The sequence below is a fragment of the Marmota monax genome, unplaced genomic scaffold (genome assembly GCF_021218885.2).
Source record: "Marmota monax isolate L192 unplaced genomic scaffold, Marmota_monax_Labrador192_F-V1.1 WCK01_AAM20220418_F8-fsc00103, whole genome shotgun sequence".
Taxonomy (NCBI): Eukaryota; Metazoa; Chordata; class Mammalia; order Rodentia; family Sciuridae; genus Marmota; species Marmota monax.
The window spans coordinates 1789802-1802565 of NW_026694286.1; the positions used below are offsets into that span (position 1 = coordinate 1789802).

The following is a 12764-nucleotide window of genomic DNA, read 5'->3' on the forward strand; positions in this document are numbered from 1 at the left end:
TGTACCACTGTACCTCACTAAATATTGGTCATTGAGCAGTCAGAAGCCTGGACTCATTGCCCTTACTGATTTGAGAAGATACATAGAAAAAATTAAATTGTTTGTGATACTTGGGGGTGGGGGTAGCACAGTAGTCAGGAGCTTGCCTAGCATGCATAAAGCCCTGGGTTCGATCCCTAGCAAAAAAAGGAAAAAAGGTGAATGTAAAGATCTTTCTTTTTTTTCTATCTCTTTCTCCCCCCATCCCCAACCCCACCCTTTCTTAGCTAAAACTGTGACCACGGGATGGAGAGTGGTGGCTTATTCATTCTTCTCTTTAATTCAGAATTTCCGATTCGGTGCCACTGTGTTTGATGCAGCCCTCAGTAGCCTTCCAGTTGCTGCTGTCTCCAGACCCCTGGCTGCAGATCAGCAGCTTCACTCTCCCCCTTGATCATGCCCTCTGGAGTCTATCCAAGGCCTTCCCCAGTCTTTCTCATGACCATACTGACCTCACCCCATTGCAGTCACATAGCATGACTGGCTCTGGCCTCTGCTTTATTGTAGTTGGAAAATTTAGAGATTGCCACAAATTTCTGATATCTTGCAGAATGATTTCCAGTCAGTGGTTTCCAACTTTTTTCATGCTCTCTATGTCCTCTGTTAGCTCAGAAAGGACAAAAAAAAACCAAAACAAAATCTTTCAAGTATGTCTCTTTTTGCCTCCATGGTCAACACTAATGGTTTCCAGCCAGTGCAGGTTGGAGGGCACAATGTGAGTAGAACCAGCAACTTGGTTCTACTCTGTGCAACTTCAAGTATGCACTTGAGAATTTATCATTGTAGGTCCTCTTTAAGCTTTGCTGCAGCCTGTCAACCAGAGTGCCCATGTTACCATGGTAACGGGTAGGATACTAGCCCTAAACTTATTCATCACATTACCAAAAATCTATCAAACTGCATGATATTTAAGCATTTGAGTTTTGACTGGGTGTTGTGTCGCGTGCTTGTATTTCCAGTCACTTAGGAGGCTGAGGCAGGAGGATCACAAATTTAAGGCCAGCCTCAGCAATTTAGTGAGGCCCTAAGAAGCTTTAGTGAGCTCAAAATAAAAATAAAAAGGACTGGGAATCTAACTCCATGGTAGAACACTCCTGGATTCAATCCCCAATACCACAAAGAAAAATAAAAAGAACATAATCTTTGGATACAGACCTTGATTTAAAAGCGTGTTACCTAGGGAAGGTTGCTTAAACTTTTTAACCATATGGTTTTTACTCTGTAAAATGCAGATAAGAATGAATAACTTCCTTCTAGAATTATTGGGAGGATGAAATGAAAATAATAAATGTGAAATGCTCAACAGAGTATCTGACACATATTAAATGGGGCCAATAAATGATACTTAACATAAATAAGTGCATAAGGGAAATAATTCTCTTTGTTTTGTTTTAGCAGCCAAGCCTGGTGCCCTATGGCTCTGTGCAGAAGACACAAGAAAATTTTAAACTGTGTATTTCTTCCACACCAAGGTAGTCAAACTAGGCTATCCATCTTCATGGCAGCCAAATATATCAATTATCTTGCATAGTGCCAAGTAGGTGATACTTGATAAAACAAATGGGATTACAGGCTAAGTCTCTCCTGTTTAGTTCAGTTATTAGTGGTGTTTCTTTTATATATATATATATATATATATATATATATATATGTGTGTGTGTGTGTGTGTGTGTGTGTGTGTGTGTGTGTGTGTAAATTCTCATTTCACATATCTTTGAATTAATAGTTTCAGTCAAGTAGTTCTGAAACATTGAACATTTATATGTATTAGTCAGCTTTCCATTACTGTGACAATATACCCAAAGTAAGCAACTTAAAAGAGAAAAGGTTTATTTTGCCTCATGGTTTCAGTACATGGTTGCTCGACCCTGTTGCTTTGGGCCTGTGACAGAGAACACATGGCAGAGGAGGCCTCTTCACCTCATGGAGGCTAGGAAGCAAAGAGAGACAGGATGTGGCCAGAGTCCTAATATCCCCTTCAAGGATACTTCCCTAATGACCTAACTTCTTTTCACTAGGTCTCCTAAAGGTTGAAGTACAACCACAGGGCTGCCATTCAAGCCTTCAGCACATGGACCTGGATGGGACATTTAAGATCCAAACTCCAGTAACATCTTTTATACAATTTTATTTTTAGTTATTCTCCAGATGTTTACATGAGTTAGAAATAAGCAAAACAACAAAAGCTTTTATGATACATATACATGCATACATATTTATATATATATACACACACATATATGTGTATACATGTGTATAAATTTGTGTGTTTGTGTGTATGTGTTTTGCTAGGGATTGAATCCAGGGCCCCCCATGCATGCTACTAGGCAAATGCTCTGCCCCTGAGCTACAGTCTTACTCTAAATATACTTTGAACTCTGTCACTTTTCTACTGATAATATAAGAAGGATTAGATTAGGAACTATGTTTAAAAAAAAAAAAAAGGTTTGCGCTTTAGTAAATTACTGGTAGCACAGGTCTCTAAGTTGCTGAGAGGCTGGCCTCAAACTTGAGATCTTTCTGCCTCAGTCTCCTGAGTTGCTGAGATTACATGTGCTGATTGCTATTGTTTTAAAGCACTAAGTTTTGGGGGTGATTTTTTACATAGAAATGGATAGAATAAAGCCAATCGCAGTGTGCATGCCTATAATCCTAGCGGTTTGGGAGGCTGAGACAGGAGGATTGCGAGTTCAAAGCCAGCCTTAGTAATGGCAAGGTGCTTAGCAACTCAGGGAGACTCTGTCTCTAAATAAAATACAAAATAGGGCTGGGGATGTGGCTCAGTGGTTGAGTGCCTCTGAGTTCAATCCTCAGTACCAGAAAGGAAGGGAAGGGAAGGGGAAGGTGGAGGGGGAGGGGGAGGGGGAGAGAAATGAATAGAATATTGTCCTAAAACTTGGGAGTGGTAGATTTAAACCTAAGCTGGCAACTTGGTCTGACTAGTTCATGATTGTCTTCCAGAGTCTTTTAAAAAAAATTTAACCATTTGTAAGCATACACTTCTACAGTGTTAAATATGTTTGAACTATTGTACAACCTCCATCCATCTGCAGAACATTTGTCATTGCACACTGGAAGTCTGTATCCATTAAATATCAACTCTCAGGGCTGGGTATGTTACTTAGTGACAGAGCACATGTTTAGCAAGGTTCTAGGTTGGATCCCCAACAAAGTAAAAAAGAAAACTCCTCATTCTTTCACCCCTATAGCCCCTGGCAACTACCATTCTTCTTTCCATTCCTATGATTTTTTTTTTTTTTAACCAGGAGTTGAATTCAGGGCTACTTAACTACTGAGCTACATCCCCACTCCTTTTTTTATTTTTATTTTTTTTAAATATTTTATTTACAGACAGGATCTTTTTTTTTTTTTAAATTTATTTATTTTTTAGTATTTGGCGGACACAACATCTTTGTCTGTATGTGGTGCTGAGGATCGAACCCCGGGCCGCACGCATGCCAGGCGAGCGCGCTACCGCTTGAGCCACATCCCCAGCCCCAGACAGGATCTTATGAAGTTGCTTAGGGCCTCATCAACTTGCTGAGGCTGGCTTTGAACTTCTGATCCTCCTGCCTCAGCCTCCTGAGAGTCTCTATGAATTTGACTACTCTAGGTTCCTTTATATAATTGGAATCACACAATATTTGTCTTGTGTGTGTGTGTGTGTGTGTGTGTGTATGTGTGAGAGAGAGAGAGAGAGACTGGGTTATTTCAAACACAATATACTAATAAATAATGTGTATTCATTTGTATATAAATTCATTAATAAAAGTTATATATATTTATTTATTTAATCCAGGTCCCATATGTCCAAGAAGCAACATGCCCAAGGCAGGATAAGGAAGGAAGGAAGGAAGGAAGCAGTGTCTCTAAGAACCACAGTTCACAGTGTCGGGCCTCTAAAGAGATCTGAAGAAACAGAAACCCATGAATCAAGAATAAGATAAGGCTATTTGGTTTGTTTCAACCTGTGTGCCGTTTAGTTCCCTATCAGAGCCCTGCCTGGAGAATGAAATCATTTCCATCACTCAGCCCTTCCAAAGATCATCAAACACAAACACACCGTCTGCTCTTTCATTTCCTCTGTGTCCAGGGTGTGTACTGACTTGGTGGAATTTCTGGGACCAGCTGTGGATTACGTATCAAACAAAAAAACGGCCGGAAGTTGGCTCTGGGGAGAGTGAGCCTTAAATGCTGTTTGCTTACCCTGACTAGGAGTGAGCCTCTGGTGGCTTCTTAGACTGTCTCTGCCTTCCTCCCAGCCTAAGGGACATATGAAAAGGCAGTTCTGGGGTGTGGGACCTACTTTCAATGATTTGGTTCTCCTCTCACCACATTCACCCTTATTGTACCTAGACCAGCTGCTACACCTGGAAAGGATGGAAGTGATCTTTTTTAATCTCTCAAGGTCTTACCCCACTGTCCTGGGCTGAATTATGTCCCGCCTAATTCATACGGTGAAGTCCTAACCTAACTCTCAGTACCTCGGAAGGTAACCATCCTTGGAGAGGGGCTTTTTAAAGAGATGGTCAAGTTAGGAGGAGCTCATTAGGGTGGGCCCTACACCAGAATGACTGGTGTCCTTAGAAGAAGAGATCTGGGTGCACAGGTACAGATTAAGGGAGAGAGGGAGAGGACAGCCTCCTGCAAGCCAAGCTCAGAGGCCGCTGACACCCTGATCTTGGACTCAGCCTCCAGAGTGTGAGAAAATACAGTCTTGTTGTTGAAGCCACCCTGTCTGTGGTGCTTTGTCACAGACCGAGACACCTATCAATGGGAAGTTCACAGCCCTGATGTTGGACTTCAGAAAAGTTTTGAAAGTAATAACCAAAAATATCCAAAGGCAAAAATCTGGTGTTTTGGTAAAGATTTTTTTTTTTTTTTTACCGACTTCAGCAGGTCTAACGGAGGCAGTGAAGGCTAGGACCCAGAATGCCCAGAGAGCAGTAGGGTCACTTACTAGGTGTCTGGGGCATGATCAAGAGACACTTCATAGCTTGGCACTTGTAATCCCAGCAGCTTGGGAGGCTGAGGCAGGAGGATTGAAAGTTCAAAACCAGCTTCAGCAACTTAGTGAGGCCCTAAGCAACTCGGTGAGATCCTATTTCAAAATTAAAAAGAATAAAAAGGGCTGAGGATGTGGCTCAGTGGTTAAGGGCCCTGGTTCAATTCCTGATACCAAAAAAAAAAAAAAAAGTTACTTCATCCCTTCAATCCCTCTCCTCTTCTCCTGCTGTTACTCTTTGACTCTTCTTCCCCCCAGCCCTTCCCACAACACTGCTTTATTATCCAGTAAGTCAGAAGAAAGGAGAAATTTGCATTTGCCCTTCTGACATAGCATTGTGCAAATCCTGATGCTGTTTTGGGTATTTTTGTTGGGCGGGCTGGGGGGTTGATATGGGTTGAAGAGGCAGCTGCTGGAGTCTAAGCAGGGGGGTGAATGGGTGGGTGGCAGGCAGAGGGGCCCCTAAAGATGGTGACATCCTAATCTATGACTGTTATCTCACATGACAAGGGGGACTTTCATGATGTGATTAAAATCTTAAAATGGAATGGTCATCCTTGATTATCTCAGTGGGGTCAGTGTAATCACATGGGTACTTATAAAAGGGAGGCCAGAAGTTCAGAGACAAAGGAGACCAGGGAAAGGGGGTGGGGAGGTTTGAAGATCTATCCTGCTGCTGGCTTAGAGGATGGAATTAGGGGCCACCAGCCAAGGAATGCAGGTAGATTGTCAGGGACAATAAACCACTGAGCCACATCCCCAGACGTATTTTGTATTTTATTTAGAGACAGAGTCTCACTGAGTTGCTCAGCATCTTGCTGTTGCTGAAGCTTTGAACTTGTGATCCTCCTGCCTCAGCCTCCCAAGCCACTGGGATTATAGCTGTGTGACACTGTGCCTGGCTGCAGGTAGCTTTTTGGAGCTGGGAAAGGTAGGTAAATGGATTCTCCTTTTAGAACCTCAATAAAAAGAACACAGCCCTGATGACTCATTTTTCGACTCCTGACCCCCAGAACTGTCAGTTATTTGAGTTGTTTTAAGTGACCAAGTTTGTGGAGTTTGTTGCAGCAACCACAGGAAACCAAAACAGGATCAAGATCCTTGAGAACGGCTGCTATGACATTTAGACAGGCGGTACTCAGAGCTCAGAAAACAAAACGCAACGAAAAAGAGACAAAGCTTCCATGCCTTAAAAACAGGGTGCTCAAACGGTGGTCTCCCTGCCACAGTGCAGCAGCACCTGCGAACTGGTGGGTCCAGTCCTCTCAGGCTCCCCCAGCACTGTGGGATCATAAACTTTGGCAATGGGTCTGGTGACGGGCCCTTCCCAGGGTTCTGCTGCACACTAAGGTTCCCTGTAGAAAGATGTGAATGGGGCTTCTTCTTGGTGGATGGAGGGTACCTGTGGACCCTGTGTGTTTGTATTTATGCATGCGCATGCTTGTGTGTGTGTGTGTGTGTCTTGGGTGCATAGGCTCCCACTGAATGCACAATTACAATGATTATTTCATAACTTAAGCTTGGGTTGGAATCTTGGAAGGATGGGGGCCAAGTCATTCTCCCAAAGATGGGCTCTGTGGGAGGAGGGAGAGCCCAGAATTCAGCTTCCATGTGCTCACAGTCCCTGCCTCTTCAGGCTGTGCTGGTGTGAATCAGAGTGGATCCTGGTGACTGCCCGCACTATCCCCTTACTTGTCCCAGCCTGGGGCTTCCTCTAACTTTCCCCTCTCTCTGCCTGAGGCAATCCTAAACTGGCTAGGTGGGAAGATAAAGTACTCACTTTCAAAATGCTAGTGACCCTGTAAAGGTTGAAATCACACAGATATTGATTCCTGGATGTGTCTCTTAGTAGCTGGGTGACCATGGGTGCTTAGTTTCTGAGTCTCTGTGTATTTATCTGTAAAATGGGTACGCTGAAAACATGCCCTGCTAGAAGCACTGGGAAGACTAAATGAGGTCAAGTACATTAAAGTCCTTTTGTGAAGGACCCAGAGAAAGGAAAAGCTTAATACTGTGGTTCTTATGTAATGAATTATAATTAATATCTATTGTCATTTATATCAGCCTTATTTCCAAGCGTCACATGTTAGGAATACACATAAATACACGTAAGTTCAAGTTCACCTACATAAGGAATTCAATTTTTTTTTTTTTTTGGTAGTAGGGATCCAACCCAGGTCCTCACATATGCTAGGCAAGGGCTCCCACTGAACTGTGTCCACAGCCCTTGGGAGTCTTTTCACAGAGATTTGGAGAACCTGGCATGCAGGAGGCCCTGACTTGGATCCCCAGCACAGAAGGGGGAAGGAAAAAAGTGCCCTGGGGACTTAAGGTGTTCCTCGGGCTCCTGCTAATGGACCTTTTTGCAGCGGGGTGGGCCTGCACGGGGACCTGGCAGCATCTCAGCACAGCTGCTCGGGTACCTCACTGCCTGCATTCCTCTGACTGGTTACGACAGGTCTGGTACTTTTCCTCCCTCCTCCTCGGCAGGGCCTCCACATCGTGCAGACAGCTGCTGCCACATTCCACTGCTCCAGAAGCGGAAGTAAGGCTCATTCAGGACCTTTCTGGGTGACTTGACAGCATTTGATATGAGATTAACCAAATGCCAGTGTTGGGGGAAAACCAGCTTTCCCCTGAGTCACCTCCACCCGCCTTTCTCAGGACACAGACACTGAGCTTGAAGACTGCTGGCGTGTGTGATTGGAGGGTGTCAGCCTCTGGCTGTGGGCCCACTGGTGACCTGGTGCACACTGTGTGTTGGGAGCGTAGGTCTGACTGTGCTGCTGAGTGAGCCTGCGGCCCCTGGCCACAGTGTCCTTGGCCATGCCTTGTGCTGGGCATGTGTGGGTCTCTCTGCCTGCCACGCAGGGTGTCTGTCTCCTGATGGAGGATGAGGGACTATTCCAGTTCACCCGGGTGAAGCTGCAGGGTTTTTCCTCAGCTACCATGTGGGGACACAATGAAAGCATTCCAGGAAACCAGAAGGGCTGGGCCAGCCTCTGGATCTTAGAGCTGACAGCTGGGCCGCCAGGGGACTCCTTTCTTCTGTGTCATTTTCTCTGAGCTGTGGGGCACTTTTGGAGCAAACTCCACTTGGTTTTACGACTTAGCCTTCTCACAAGGGAAAAGCCTACTTCTTTTTCTCGGCAGAGTTTAATTTGTCATTCTACTAAGTCCCAAGTTTTCAATTCTACATAGGATGAAGGGACAGAATGGGTTTGGGGAACTTTATCATGTCCCCAAAAGTCACAATATAGGACAAGAGAAATTAACAGAACACCTTGCCCTCTTTTTAACTCAAATTTGTTTTTTCTGTTCTGTTCAGCTGTATGGAAGGATGGGGCATGATAGCATATCTTTGAGGGTACTTCAAGAGAAAAATAACCTAAATGTCAAGAAGCAGACCACAAAGATGCACCCCCCCCAAGCTTTCTTGGTATGCTCCTCCTCCCTCTCCTTAAAAAAAAAAAAAGTCTCCCACACACAGAATCCACAAAAAGGAAAAACCAAAGCCAAGAATCCTTGAATCTGCCTGAGCACCTGCCTCAAGCATCTTCCACACCCTCTCCCCAGACTCCATAACAATGATTTCTATCTCATAGGTCTCTAAAGAGATGACTCGCTGGGTGCCACCTGTAATCCCAGAAACTCAAGAGGCTGTGGCCTGAGGATGACAAGTTTGAGGTCAGCCTCAGCAATTTAGTGAGATGGTTCTTTGTTCCTGTCTCCCAAGCTTCCTGTCCTACTTCAAAGATATTTAACTCCAGACAGCTTGTGCCCACTGATCATATGACTGCCACATTCCACATCTACTGAGATCAAACTGTGGAAAGAATGGGCACACTCCACTTGTTTATATAGGTGGCCAAGACTATGAGCTCTTGAATGGGCACTTTCTGTCATCATACCCCATTAGAAATTGTGTGTGTTGGGGGGGTGGGTAATGGTGGGGACAAGAGACCTTTTCAAGTGAAGAGCATTTCTGGGTGGGGGGAGGTGGCTGCTTCCTATGTGTCAAGTTCTTCAAGATAGCACTACTCAAACCGTGCCCAAATGAAAAAATGATCATAGGCTAAATTAGCAAATTACTTTCCTGGAGATTAGATTCCAGGCAACCTCAAGCAATTCATGTTGGAAAATAGTTTGCTTTAGTTTAAGCCAATTAAACCGAAAGCACAGATTTTAATTCTGAGGGACAGAAAGTAGATTTGGGGTTGCCAGGATTTAGAATTAAGCGGAGCGTGACTGGTAATTGGGGAGATAAAAGTGTTTGATGAGCCAGGTGAGGTGGCACACAACTGTAATCCCAGCAGCTCGGGAGGCTGAGACAGGAGGATCCTGAGTTCAAAGCCAGCCTCAGCAAAAAGCGAGGTGCTAAGCAACTCAATGAGACCCTGTCTCTAAATAAAATACAAAAATAGGTCTGGGAATGTGGCTTAGTGGCCAAGTGCCTCTGAATTCAATCCCTGGTACCCCCCACCCCCCAAAACAAATGTTTAATGGTAGGTTGTGGTGTTGATTGTACAACTCTGAAATTATTAAAAAATCATTGAATTGGCTGGGCATGGTGGTGCATGCCTGTAATCCCAGCTACTCAGAAAGCTGAGGCAGGAAGATGGGAAATTCAAGGTCAGTGTTGGCAATTTAGCAAGGTCCTGTCTCCAAGTTTAAAACAAACCAAACAACAGCCAAAAAAAGGGCTAGAGATGAGGCTCAGTGGTAAAGCATCCCTGGCTTCAATTCCTTGTATCAATAATAAATAAATAAACAAATAAATAAAATAAAAAATTTTTGAGTTGTATGCATTGGGAATTTTATGATATGTGAATTCTACCTCAATAACATTAAAATTTTAACTCTAAAAGAATTACATGATCTCACACACACAAAAAAAAGCTCTAATATTTCATTGATACTAGTAACTTTTGTGTGTGTGTGTGTCTGTGTGTGCATGTGTGTGTGTTACTAGGAATTGAACCCAGGGGCATTTTACCACTGAGCCAAATTTTTGAGACAGAGTCTCACTAAGTTGCCAAGGCTGGCCTCAAACTTAGCTATCCTCCTGCTTCAGCCTCTTGAGTAGCTGGGGTTATAGGCCTGTGCTGCTGTGCCTGATGGTACTAGTAATTTTTTATTGATTGTTTTTAGTGTATTATTGCTAATATTTTAACAGGCTCTCAAGAAGAACACATTAGAGACATTATAGGACTTCAGAGCCCAGGGAAGACATCAACTGGCTCTAAAGCAGACAAACACGGCAGGTGAATGTGAGTCCAGTGTTTTTAATAATATATTTTTTAATTAATTTTTGTACCAGGAAAATTGAACTCAGGGGCACTCAACCACTGAGCCACATCCCCAGCTCTATTCCGTATTTTATTTAGAGACAGGGTCTAAAGCACTGACAGGGTCTAAGCTACTCACTGAGTAGCTTAGCACCTTGCTTTTGCTGAGGCTGGCTTTGAACTCGCTATCCTCCTGCCTCAGCCTCCTAAGCTGCTGGGATCTGTAAAATATTCTTAAAGAATACAAATAAATTCTGTAGCTGCCTTATAGGCCAAGATAAAAAATGTTGTCGGCACCCCTAGAAGCCCTCAGTTCACACCTCCTGCTATGAATTGCATAAGCGTAACAGAAGGCCCATGTATGTTAAAGGCTTTGTCACCAGCCTGTGCTGCTAATAGGAGGTAGTGGAACCCTGGAGAAGTGGGCCCCAGTGGGAGGGAGTTGGATCAGTGGGAGCTTGCCTTGAGGGGGATATCGGGACCACAGCCCTTTCCTTTCTGTGTTTTATTTTCCAGCAGCCAGCAGGTAGGCAGCTCCCTCCACCATGTGCTCCCCACCCTCATGTTCTCCTTGCTGTAGGCTGGAAGTCAAACTATGATGACAGAAACCTCTGAGATCATGAGACAAAATAAAACATTCCTCTTTATAAGTTGATTTGTTTCCGTTATTTTGTCACAGTAATGGAAAGCTGACTGGCACCCCAACATCTGTACCCTATGATAACTTCTTCCCCAGCCCAGAAGGAACCACTCTACTAATGTTTGCCATTATTTCCTTGCTGTTTAAAAATTAGTTTTCCCATTTCTGCATGCATTCTTAAACAATATAGCTTATTTATACGTGTTGATACTTATGTTTAATGAAAAAATATATATATAAAATATATTCAGGTTTTGTTTCTTTTACTTAGTGTTGTGGGTAGATTCGTGTATATTTTTATAGACACACTTATTTTCATTGCTTATGAAAATACAAAAATTTCATTGCCTAAAAGTAATACAATAAAAATACATTTAACTATAGATGTATATTTAAGTTTCTTTTTTTTTTTTTTTTTGGTTGGCGGGGTACTGGGGATTGAACCCAGGGGTGCTTAACCACTGAGCAACATCCCCAGCTCTTTTTATTTTTTATTTTGAGGCAAGGTCTTGTTAAGTTGCTGAGGCTGGCTTTGAACTTGGGATCATTTTACCTCAATTTCCTGAGCTGCTGGGATTATAAGCATGTCCCGCCATGCCTGGCTATATTTAAGTTTCTTAAATAAAAATTACAGGAGGACATTGTTTTGGTCTAAAATCCTTCACTATGTCCCAACAGACCAGTCTAAAAATCAATGGAATTACATTGAAGTTCCACATCATTAAGCTGAAACATCTATTTATCTGTCCTTTTAAGAAATGAGGTTTAGGGGCTGGGGATGTGGCTCAAGCGGTAGCACGCTCGCCTGGCATGCGTGCGGCCCGGGTTCGATCCTCAGCACCACATACAAAGATGTTGTGTCCGCCGAGAATTAAAAAGTAGATATTAAAAAACTCTCTCTCTCTCTCTCTCCCACTCTTTCTTTAAAAAAAAAAAAAAAAGAAATGAGGTTTAGAGCCGGTACAGTGGTGCACATCTATAATCCGAGTGGCTGAGACAGGAGGATCATGACTTCAAAGCCAGCCTCAGCAAAAGATGGGCACTAAGCAACTCAGTGAGACCCTGTCTCTAAATAAAATACAAAATAGGGCTGGGGATGTGGCTCAGTGGTTCAGTGCCCCTGAGTTCAATCCCCAGTACACCCCCCCCCAAAAAAAAAAAAAAGAAAAAGAAAAAAGAAATGGGGTTTAGGAAAAAAAAATTAGGTTTAGAAAGGTAACAGACAAATTTATTTCTCAAACAGGCAGTTTAAATTAGCACCATAATGAAATTCCCTTTGCCTTACTTCTTTCACAAAAAAATAGTAACCTAAAGTAATCCTATGTTAAACAATTATTTTTCTATTGTTCTGTCTTATCTCATCCTTAAAAGGAAAGTAGCTTTAAAATACAAGATTTTTGGGTTGCTTTCTTTAACTCTTTTCTGTCTGAAATGAGCATTCTCTACTCTTGCTCATAGGAACACTTATTCTGCTAAATGGAATGAAGCCTGGCATTAGAATAAAATAATAAAGTCAATTAAAAGCTGAGCATGGTGGCACATGCCTGTCATCCTAGCTACTAGGGAGGCTGAGGCAGGAGGATTGCAAATTCCTGGGGAACTTAGTAAGATCCTGTCCAAAATTTAAAAGGGTTGGGGACGGAGCTCCGTGATATAGCACATTTGATTTCAATCCTCAGTATTGAAAACAAAAACCCTCCAAAAGCCAAACCCAAAACAACAACAACAAAACAACATCCAAGCCAATTAAAAGCTTTAAAATAAACTTCAATTTAGTCCTCTGATGGGCTGT

General features: G+C 43.0%; 1 protein-coding gene and 1 long non-coding RNA gene across 25 annotated transcripts in view; one reads left to right on the forward strand and one right to left on the reverse strand.

Annotated features, from left to right (window-relative positions):
• Positions 1 to 12764, reverse strand: part of Dlgap1 (DLG associated protein 1) — a 912507-nt gene that overhangs the window by 101144 nt on the left and 798599 nt on the right. The gene's annotated exons all lie outside the window — the stretch shown is intronic.
• Positions 1 to 12764, forward strand: part of LOC124108918 (uncharacterized) — a 30845-nt gene that overhangs the window by 16081 nt on the left and 2000 nt on the right. For 6 of the 10 annotated variants that reach the window (XR_009228889.1, XR_009228883.1, XR_009228891.1 and 3 more), the window contains 4 exons: positions 1435 to 1511; positions 3839 to 5975; positions 8650 to 8731; positions 10221 to 10314. This is a non-coding gene — a long non-coding RNA (uncharacterized LOC124108918). Of the gene's footprint in view, positions 1 to 1434; positions 1512 to 3838; positions 5976 to 8649; positions 8732 to 10220; positions 10986 to 12764 lie in introns of those variants that run through there. The other 4 variants (XR_009228885.1, XR_009228890.1, XR_009228888.1 and 1 more) reach the window with 3 other exon arrangements.